We start from the raw sequence: 11,835 nt of genomic DNA, 5'->3' as shown, positions 1-11,835 counted from the left end.
CAGGAAGCGACCCTTTCACGGAGAGACTGCCCTATTTGAGCAATGAAAGGGCAAAAGTGGGTCCCTTTTTTCCCAAAAAGGATTTTTTTGAGTTCTGCCAAGGACTAATGGGAGCTGCAGTTGTTTTTGGCAAAGTTGGCTTTTGAAACACAGGAAGCGACCCTTTCACGGAGAGACTGCCCTATTTGAGCAATGAAAGGGCAAAAGTGGGTCCCTTTTTTCCCAAAAAGGATTTTTTGAGTTCAACCAAGGACTAATGGGAGCTGCAGTTGTTTTTGGCAAAGTTGGCTTTTGAAACACAGGGTGCGACCCTTTCACGGAGAGACTGCCCTATTTGAGCAATGAAAGGGCAAAAGTGGGTCCCTTTTTTCCCAAAAAGGATTTTTTTGAGTTCTGCCAAGGACTAATGGGAGCTGCAGTTGTTTTTGGCAAAGTTGGCTTTTGAAACACAGGGTGCGACCCTTTCACGGAGAGACTGCCCTATTTGAGCAATGAAAGGGCAAAAGTGGGTCCCTTTTTCCCCAAAAAGGATTTTTTTGAGTTCTGCCAAGGACTAATGGGAGCTGCAGTTGTTTTTGGCAAAGTTGGCTTTTGAAACACAGGAAGCGACCCTTTCACGGAGAGACTGCCCTATTTGAGCAATGAAAGGGCAAAAGTGGGTCCCTTGTTTCCCAAAAAGGAGTTTTTTTAGTTCTGCCAAGGACTAATGGGAGCTGCAATTCTTTTTGCCAAATTTGGCTTTTTATTCAGAGACCCTGGCACGGAGAAAAACAGCCCTGCATGAGGCAAGGGCCAAATCAACAGGCTCCCTTGTTTCCAAAAACCCTTTAGAAGAAAAAAAGGTGTAGCAGAATAATTGCTGGCCGTGTGGGAAAATTGCAAACGCCAATCTCGTGAGGAAAAAAACACCCACAGGCCCTTTGCAAAAAATTATAAAAGCAACACCCAACACCCAACAGTTTACCCACACCTCCAAAACTCACCCACCCAAAATTTTCTCCCGGTCTTCAGCCTAGCTCAGCTCTAGAAAACAGCCAAGGAGGCTGTGACGCAGCAAAGTTTACTGCCTGCCTGCCTGCTACCCAAACTCCCTTCCACCCTCTTCAGAATCCCCGGTGCGAATGAGCCATGAGGCTGAGTGCAGGCTCTTTTCAGGACGTCCTACCAGCCCCTCCCCCTGGTTTAACGTGCTCTCTGATTGGCCACAAGGTGCCAACAACACGCTAGGTTGCCCCAGTGCCATTAAACAAGTTTGGGTGATTTGCAAAAGCATTTTTTAAAAATGAAAAAAAAGGCGCCATAACGGAAAACGGTCAATCGCGGTTCGAAACCGCGATATCCAGGCGTGTGGACAACCAAGGTTCAATATTGCTTCAAAACTAACGAAAATAACGAATTAATAACGGATAACGGGGAAAACGAATTATTTGAGCAAGCCTAGTAGCTACATTAGTTGAGACTGCTGAATTTAATGACATTATTTTCCATCCCTAAACCTGGAAGCATAGTCCAAATGTGTTTTCTCACTGAAAATGGCATGGTGGTTAATACTCTTTAGGCAATCATGTCATTAACGTGCCCAAGAGAAAATTAGGACAAGAAAGCTAATGATAATTGGGCTATCCCTTCCAGCCTGTAAATGAGGAAACTGAGATCTTGTTGAAGTGATGTGAGTAAGAATTATTGGTGTCTTTTCAAACATTTTTGTTCCTTATAATACCTTAAATTTGACAAAATACTATTTTACTTGCTTTATATTTTCCAAATAGGCTGTTATATTCCTACAGTAGAGCCTTTGGGAAATCAATCTGGCTTTATTCTTAAGAACAATTTTATTATTTCTGGGTGTTTTGTTGGAGGGTGGGGTGGACATAATGTTTTTCAGAAAAAATAGATATAGTACTATGGAAAGCTGTGGTTTTAACTAGCATTGTACTACCAAAACCAGCATTTGCATAGCAAATTTCACGATTTTAAAGTACTTCACATAATATGAGAACTGTGTTGATTACAATCCTTGAAGGTAAACCAATATTATTGTCCTTTGTGGAGATGGCATTCACATGGTGAATGCAGCTATCTTTTTCAGGTTCAAATAAAGACCACCTGATGGGTGGTGGTCAGGGCCGGCTGGAGATAAATTTGAATGTTAAGTGGGGGATCTGAAAAGCGCCCCCCCCCGCCGGCGCCACCTCCCGCGTCCTGGCGCCGCCTCCCGCACCCTGGCGGGGCCAGGGCGAATAGCGTGGGAGGCGGGGCCAAGGCGCACTGGGCGGGAGGCCAGGGCACGCTGCGTGGGAGGCGGGGCCAGGGCACGCTGCGTGGGAGGCGGGGCACCGTCCTGACGGTGCTCCGCCTCCCGCCCAGCCTGATGGCGCCCCCCCGGGACCTGCGCCCAAGGCAGCGGCCTCATGTGGCCTCCATGGTGGGGCCGGCCCTGGTGGTGGTCTAAACCATCCTGCTACTTCTGATTGGCCCCAGGTTAAGGGGTCAGTGTAAATCCACTTCTACTCACATTTATTTCCCCAAACTACTTTTTTTAAACGTGGAGTTTGTTTCTAAAATGCACCAAATTGCAAAAAAAGAGTTATAGGTGAAAGCACATTGTTGGCTAGGAGTAGAATATTATGCACTGATCAAAAGTATCAAAATGTATCAAATCACTTGGTACAGGGCTTGGAAATTTCATTTTTCAGCAACAAATTCTTTTTTTCCAATTTCTGTAAAATTTGTTCAGATGAATTTGGTACCTGTTGGAAACCAGCTCCACAAATGTTTATGATCACTAACAGGTACATTGTACAATGACACAATCCTTGTAATCATTGATCAAACTGGCCATGTTTGGGGCTTATTAATTCATTCCAAAGCTGTAGACCCACTATTTTAATTCTGTTTCTCCAGCAAGATGGAATGTAAGGTGCTCTAAGGGATTTCATAATATATAAAAATAATTTCCAGTCAACCCACTGATTTAGGGTATCCACTTTTATGAGACTCCCCCCCTTGACCCTAAACCTGGTTCTGCTATTGATTTTTAACTGATCAGATTCAAAATGTGAGTATAACAGTACTGATATTTATTGTTCATTGGGAGAAATGTTTGCAGCAGTTGTTATATCTGCAAAGTTCCTCCTTAAAACTGAAAGAGGAATAAAGGGGAAGCAATGAGAGCACCATCTTGGCAACGTTAAAAACATTTTCAACGTCATATTCCTTTCCCTAAAGGCAAAGAATGAAGTTGGATTGAAGGTGATTCATTTATCATTATGTCTTCCCTAAACTGCATTGAGGAAGCTTCAATTTCGCACTACAGGTGGCCTTCCAAACTGTGCAATACTTTAGTAAGGAGAGACCACCAGAGGCTATGCATCCATTTGTAAGCCTAACATTTGATTGTCTTCCTGTTCAGGAGGGAAAACTACTCAACCCAGATGTACACAGGCAGAGGATTGTTTAACTCCAGAATGCGCTGAAGAAATCCAGGATAAACAAAATCACAACAGAAATTGCTCAAGTTTTAAATATTTAGGAATGTACAGAAATCTTGCTCTGCTACACTGAGGCAGGTTCTCAATAAAAAGGGGGAAACTTGAATAGAAACAGGGCTTTGGCATTACTCATTTGGAGGAAATAAAAGACTGCAGAGAGAATGGGCTCAGAGGCATACTCTTCAAAAATAGAACTGCCTGAATAAACACAAGTGTTTGCATTGTTCGTGCAATTCATATGCTAGACCCGAAATTTGTTGCAACTGTTATCACTATGAATAATGTTACCAAGCAAAGTGAAAACAACTCAGCGAGCAGATTCAGGGAGATGGAGATGGGTGTGAATAGCTTATACACATCATTTCCTTCTTGACGATCTTGTGAATTGAATCCCTCTGAGTTCAGAGTTTGCATTGTAGATCTGTACATTTAATATTTAAATTGTATTTCTGATTAATTTAACATTCTTAGACTGTTTCAGTATGTTAGATGCTTGCCCTCTTCATGTAGGCAGCAAATGGTCTTCTATGGACCCTTCCACACAGCCATATAGCCCAGAATATCAAGATCCACAATATCTGCTTTGAACTGGATTATCTGAGTCCACACTGCTATATAATCCAGTTCAATGTGAATTTTATGCAGCTGCGTGGAAGGGGCCTATATGTTCCTTCCAAAACCCACAAGCAAAAAAGTCCTAAAGCATAAGGTTCAATCCAACAAACAGACCAAATATGTCATGAATGTGGACAAATATGATCATTCCCATCTGCTCAGTGATGAGAAATTGACTGAGGGTGCATATACACAGTAGAATTAATGCAGTCTGACACCACTTCAACAGCCATGGCTCAAAGCTATGGATTTCTGGTAGTTGTAATTTTGCAAGGTTTTTAGCCGGCTCAGTCAGAGTGCTGGTACCTCACCAAATGACACATCCCAGAATTCCCCAACATTGAGCCATGATAGTTAAAGGGGTGACAAACTGTATTAATTTTAGATGTGTGCACACTGAATGAGTATGATTTTATCATTTGATGTGAATAAGGATATCAGTCGATAATTGATGCTATCAGTTGTTATATACATCTAGCTACCAAAACTGGTCCATCAATTGAGGTATTGCCTCACATCTGCTTGCATATGGGCATCTGAGTGTGATCACTATAAATAATTTTGTTTTGATTCATAATGCATTAGAAACAGAACTCTAACTGTACTGAATTTTGAGAAAATAAACTAGCGAGGCCACTAGCCTTAGCATTCATGACCTTTCCAAGGTTTTACCAGCAAAATGATTTCTGGTGTTTCTCCAATCCTGCTACATGACTGTTAGCTATCCTTACTTAAAGCCGGTCAAAGTGTAGAAGCTCCAGAGGACATAGTTCCAAGTTTGATGACTGGCACATGAAATGAACTCTTTAGGCCTCATTAGTTCTTAGACCTTACTTTGCCCTGCACAGTTTGAAGTTCAACTGTGACACAACAAAGTACTGGAACTGGCCACTGCAGTGATGTCAGAAGATTATGAACAAAGTGGACCAAATCTATAGCATTTCATACTGCTGCACTCTTGATTTATCTCAGGGTGGTTCTAGACAGGGGGTTTAAAAAAACTGTGTCAGGCCGGACTTCTGTCCCCATACTGGGAAAAAAACCCCATGCTTTCCAGGGGGTGTCCAGATCTTCCAGCAGGGCGCCCAGACACTAACCCCCCTCCCCAAAAAAAGCCTTAAAAGAGAAAATAACGTACCCGCAAGCAATTAGACCCCACAGCACACTTGCTGGAATGTACCATTTATGTGTGAGGAGGCCGGGGGAGGCAGGAGCAATTCCCCCCCTCCTGCTTCCTCTCACATAATTGGAACATTCCAGGAAGTGTGCTGTGAGGTCTAATGGCAGCCGGGTAAGTTCTTTTCTCTTTTTAAGGCTTTTTCGGGGGCTTTTGGGGAGGGGGTGGGTGTGAGATGGGTGTATGGACAGTCCTCAGGGAAATCCCAGGACTCCCCATGGGCCTGCCCATAGCCCATTAGACCCAGACCTTTAACAAAGGCACAGGTGTAATGGGGTATCTAATTAATTTGGGACTAAGCAGGGTTTTCCTGCTTTGTCCCCAAACACATTCATTTTTCTGTGGAGTGTCATTTGGACGCCCCACATAAAAATATGGGGGAACGCGCATTTTGGGTGCTCTCTAGATGCACCCTTAATTAGAGATCTTACATTGAAAGATAGAGTCAGGCTGTATAACAGTGATGCTAGAAGAAGGACATGTTTCTAAAACTGGGAGCACTGTACTTGCCCCCCCCAACATTTCATGGACAACTCAGTGTCCTATTCATTCCATCACAGAAATCAATTTCAAACCATTAAAGAATTTTTACTATGTTCTGTCAGCTGAGCCACTTCTGAATAATATGTATATGGAGACATGGGAGACAGGTAATCTATTTTTTCCAAACGTGTCAGTGTTGTAGGCTGTTGCCACAATAAATTTGCATAATATCCAGAGATGGTTTCAATTATGACATTACACCCAGGAACCACCAGGGGATACTGTAGCCACATAATTTTGGTTCGCTTCTTCTACTTTCAGAATCTCTAGTTTTATTTGAAAGGTGGGTGGTTTAATTAAATAAAAGTTAGCTTAAGAAAATCCTGAACTAAAATTTAATGCAGCAATGGTAAACCCAAAATGGTATGTTGAATGAAAACTTTCACTACATGCAACAGTTAATAATCATTTGGCAGTTTTTTGATGTGAAAGGCTTGTGAAAATACTCATCCATTCTGAGTGATGAGAGCTTTTCCTGCCATTACTCTAAATAGACTTCTTGAGATCTCAATGTAATAAAATTCCAGTATCCAGCTGGCTAGGTGGTTTTGTGATGTCTGTAACATGTATGATCGTCAGACCAAGGGAAGGGAAACTTTTCTAAGCTGCCTTGTAAACCTGAAATATGCATCTAATAAATATTTGAGTAAAATCATTCTATTTGTTGATTAGCTCATCTCAGTGTGAAGAGAAGATGCTTTGAACAAGGATGCATTCAATAAAAACAACCACAAACCAATGAAGCCTTTGGAGAGAGAGGCATAATATTGTATCCCAGAATATAGTTTTTGTATCAGCTATGTTTGTAAACAACCATTCAAAACCTTAATTACATTATGACCAATGAAAAATGCTTCCGTGAAGAACTCAACACAATTTTTAAACCTCTTACCACCTGGATCAAACTTGTATCACATATCTCTAGTGATAAATTGATTTAACATGGCAATGCTAGCAGTGATTAAGCATATGCACAAAATAATGAGCCTATCGGCAAGACTATTGAAATTTAAGAGCCAAACTGGATCAAACCTATCTAGTTCACTATCACAGTGACCAAACATTTGTTTATTAAAAATCTGCCAACAAGACATGAGTGTAATGGTCATGCCGAGTATATGAAATGTCGCTGCACGGAAATTTGCTTTTGATGTTTTCTATTTAGAAGCTAAAACATATGGAATTGCAACAGCTGATCACAGTCTTTTTAATTCTGAAATTTTGTGATTGTGTGCCGGTAATGAGTTTCATGAGCTCTGGAGAAATATTATCTGACATATATGTGAGAAAGAAAATATGTATTAGGTCAATGAGACTGTGATCAAAGACACCAAATGAGAACTATAAGCTTGGGAAAGCCATGCCAAATTCTGAGATGTGTCATTGGACAAACATCCTCCTACATGGATAATCTGAAACAGTTACAAATAGTACATGTATTAATATGAGATCTCCAACTTTTCCCCCCACTGAATGCAGGGTTGAGTGAATGTAGTAGGATCCTCTACCTGTCTCCTCAGTCCCCATCTAGGGCCCTTCTACACTTATCTAAAGCCTGGGAGGAAGTGGGTTAAAATAAACTGCTTCCTCCTGGGTTTTAGTCCCCACCCCCTCCCATAACCCCAAGCTTTCCCTCAGGGGGTAGCTAGATGCCATCTGGGGTCAACAGTGTCAACCGCCTCTTAATGTGTGATTTTCAAGCATCAGGAGGATTCTATAGAGGGGCTGTGCTGCCGGCAGGCCTCTCCAGTAAGTTTTGGGGGGCATGGGGGGAGGGGCACCTTTCTGCTCCTTTGGGGTCCAGGAGTCTGATGAACTGGGATAGCTGTGTGAATTGACACCCACCCCCCACCCCCCAGGATCGTGGAACCTAGGATCGGATCCTGGGATAAAGGGCAGTGTAGATCCAGCCTTACTCACAAGAAATGTGTTTAATATCTGTTATTCGTTGCTTTTATCCTGGTAGGCCAGTTCATTATGTATTTGGCAAGGCAATTGGAGTGCAAATCTGTTTTGAGTAAAGACTAGACGGTCTCATCTTCACCTGTAGAAGCACTAGCTTTTTGTGAGATGTAGGAACATGTAGGAGATTCTGTTTTCAGAGTGGCACCTTCTACACTGCCAAATAAAATCCAGATTACCTGATTTGCACTGGGAGAGCCTCCAGACAGTGCCAAAATGTGGGATTAATATGCAGGATAAACAAACCCGGGACCTCAGAGCAGGTCCTCACTCAGACCTGCCAGTCCCTGGCTTTCTTCCCCCACCATCTTCACAGCCCTTCTGTGTCTCGGGATAAAATGGAGAGCAGACAAGGGACATCCGCCGCAAGTTTTTTTAAAGAAACCACTCACTTATGCACTGATTCTTATATGTGCACATGCAAATATCCTAATACACTTATGGAGAGATTCCCGCTGTCTTGAAACCAGCTTGTAATCAGCTGTGTCTCCATGGGAGCCGAAACAGCTGATCAGCTGTTTCGGGCTTTTTAAAACTGGCATGGGCAGGAAGGAGTCTCCATGGGGGTAAAGAAGGAAATCCCAAACTTTACATGACTGCAGGACAAAACAGTCATGGGAACATCTGACTTTTTCACCCAGAACTGGGATAAAGGAGGACCTTTTTGAATCAGGTTTTCCCTCCGTTGCAGCGATTAAGTGCACATTTAGAACAAGCGTCATCTGGTCACCCCCTTTTTTAACCCGAAGGGCCCAGATTAACAAAGCAGATAATCCAGTTCAAAGTAGATAATCTGGATTTTATATGGCAATGTAGAAGGGGCCAGTGATTGCTATTAATAACTTCTCAATCTGGATCTACATTGCTCTATATAAAAGGATATGATCCCAGATTTTCTTCCTATCTCAGATTATTTGGCCCCTTCTACACTGCCATATAATCCAGTTCAAAACAGGTAGTCTAGATTTTATATGGCAGTGTAGAAGAGGCCTGTGTCATTGAACAGTACAGAGATGTATGTTATATTGCCTTCAAATCCTCTCATATGGTTTTCTCAGCACAACAAATCAAGAGAAGGTTTACATTTACTTCCCTTTAAGGCCGAGTGTATGTGACTTCTCCATGTTCTCCTAGGGGCCTTCTATACTGCTATATAATCCAGAATATCAAGGCAGAAAATCCATATTATCTGTTCTGAACTGGATTATCTGAGTCTACACTGCCATATAATCCAATTCAAAACAGATAATCTGGATTTTACATGACAGTGTAGATAGGGCCATAGTGAGTTTCCATGGTTGAGATTGGATCTACACTTCTATATATCACAGAATCTGATTCTAGATTATTTATTTTGAACTTGATTATCTGAGTATCCACTACTTTATAATCTAGGATAAATAGATAATCTGAAATCAGATCCTGGGATGTAGGGCAGTGTCAGGCCTGTAGCGGGGGGGGGGGGGTTTGGGGGGGGGGGTTAGGGGTTTACCCCCCCCCCCCAAAAGGTTCAGGTTAAAAAAAAACCTGGTTTACTCATGAATTTTAACTGGTTAACCAAATCCCCATGCTAAGTCTATGAGACGTAAAACATTAAGAGTCCCTCCAGGCACTATCTCAAGCAGATATTGACAGGTCTGAACCCGGGGGGGCGGGTGGGTCAGGGGTTCAACCCCCCCACCCCCACCCCCACCCGAAATTTTCAAAACCCCTCCTGAAATTTTTTTCTGGCTACGGCCCTGGGCAGTGTAGATCCAGCCTGAGTGAATTTGAAGCCTGGGTCTCCAAAATTCATAGTACAGCACTCAGACCACTGTGCTGTGCTGGCTCTCACACAGATAGAGTTACAAAAATACTTTACAACATATCTTTCAAATAAAAGTCAGAATGCTACCAGACAAAATTCAAGTACCAAAGATGCTCATTGCTACAACATTGCTACAACATTCTGCATTCATTTTAAATTATGGAACTGACAGACCCTACTATTTTATTCCTGTCTTGCTTTTGTAGATGGGAAGTAGTCTGCTCATTATGTGTAGTTCTCCTTCTGTACATGATTTCAGGCAACACATTTGTAGATTCAGACTTTGATATACTCAAAAGAGGTTTCCCCCTGAAAGCTTTATCTAACATACTTTTTCCCATTTGTAAGACAAGTCTTTAATCCAACACATTAGGCAGTTTATTCATGTCTAGTTTAAAGTAGCCGTGAGTGAAATAGCACACTGTCCTTTAAATCTAGACATGCATGAGAGTTCACAGATAGTTTACCAGGTGGTCAACAAAAACAATCACAGCCTATTGTAATGTGAAGATTGCATTCATCCTTTAAATATGCAACTCAGTGCTGTCCCACTTTTTTATCTGTACGCATATGGCAATACATCTGTATACTCAAGTGACACTTGTAATTGATTTTAACCATCTACAGGAGAAGGAGTAATGCAAGTACAGTAGAGTCTCACTTATCCAAGACTTGCTTATCCAAGGTTCTGGATTATCCAATGCATTTTTGTAGTCAATGTTTTCAATATATCGTGATATTTTGGTGCTAAATTCGTAAATACAGTAATTACAACATAACATTACTGCGTATTGAACTACTTTTTCTGTCAAATTTGTTGTATAACATGATGTGCATAATTTGTAAAACCATAACCTAATTTGATGTTTAATAAGCTTTTCCTTAAGCCCTCCCTATTATCCAATATATTCGCTTATCCAAGGTTCTGCCGACCCGTTTAGCTTGGATAAGTGAGACTCTACTGTACTTGAACCAACAATTTATTGCAAAAAAGGGGGAAATATCCTGTTTCCAGGTGACAGTGTCTTTTGCAGTGGCAATAATGGCAACATATGCCAGATAAGAAGGTTCCAAAATCAATGTACATAGATTTTAACTCAGTCATATGACTCAGGAAACAAAGAAGATAAGAAGTGTAGGAAAGCAGGATCTAGAAAGCAGAGCCAGGTTTGTGACTAATACAGAGCCCATCCTGAAAGTCCCATATCCTGGGACCTTTCGGTTTTACTGGAGATGTCCAAATTAGGCCTCCAGTAAAACTGAATTAATTCAGAACACACCAGGGGTTCGGGATGGCACCCACCCCTCCCCTCAAGCCCCAAATTTACACCTAAAAATTAAGGAAAACATACCTGGTCTCGATAACTTTTCTCCCCCCCTCCCAGTCTCCTGGCATGCCATTTTCTAGCTGCAAGAGGCCACAATAATTATGTTCATCAGTCATGTAGCCACCTCCCCAGGAAAGCCTGTTTTTTTTTGGGGGGGGGGGGTGGAGATGGAAATATGATTAGCATAGCCCCTGCGCAAGGATGACACGCAAATTTGTGAAGCGTTCCATATTTTTAAACGGTTCTGGTTCAACTTAACCGGTCCGAACGCATCTCCTCCTATCAGCCCACGAGAACCTTAGGATCATCCGGGGAGGCCCTGCTCTCGATCCCACCTGCCTCACAAGCACGGCTGGTGGGGACGAGAGACAGGGCCTTCTCTGTGGTGGCTCCTCGGCTGTGGAACTCCCTCCCTAGTGACATCCAGCAGGCTCCATCCCTTCTGGGGTTTAGAAAGAAGTTGAAGACCTGGCTATGTGCGCAAGCGTTTAATGAATGAACTCAGTTAGTGTTGACATGGATTGGATTAAGGCTCTTGCACAAGGTCTGATGGATGACTGGCATATATATTTGGCGTTGCACTGTGTTAAATCTTTTATATATTGTATTTTAATATGTTATTTAACTATTTTAACTCTTTTATTATTTTATTGTATTATGATATACTGGTAGTGTTCCTGCCAGTTGTGTAAGCCGCCCTGAGTCCCTTCGGGGAGAAGGGTGGGGTAGAAATATCGGAAATGAATAAATAAATAAATATGTGCCAAAGCAAGTTTTTAAAACCCACTGTGGCGTGGATTTTGGCACTGTCTGGAAGTGCCCACAGTCCTCTCAGGTTGGAGATAAGTGACAGCCAGAATACATTATTAAGTCACTGTCAGAGTTCAATGAGCTGAGAAATGCCACTCTCTC

The 11,835-nt window shown here is 42.1% G+C and overlaps 1 pseudogene; it reads left to right on the top strand.

Moving 5' to 3' along the window:
• Window positions 1-11,064: 11,064 nt before the first annotated feature.
• LOC134298145 (U6 spliceosomal RNA) lies at window positions 11,065-11,159 on the top strand (annotated as a pseudogene).
• The last annotated feature ends 676 nt before the right edge of the window (window positions 11,160-11,835 follow it).

This window comes from Anolis carolinensis, chromosome 3 (genome assembly GCF_035594765.1).
Source record: "Anolis carolinensis isolate JA03-04 chromosome 3, rAnoCar3.1.pri, whole genome shotgun sequence".
In the NCBI taxonomy this organism is placed as follows: Eukaryota; Metazoa; Chordata; class Lepidosauria; order Squamata; family Dactyloidae; genus Anolis; species Anolis carolinensis.
The sequence above is the reverse complement of the archived record's forward strand: the minus strand, read 5'-3'. Positions and strand labels throughout refer to the sequence as shown.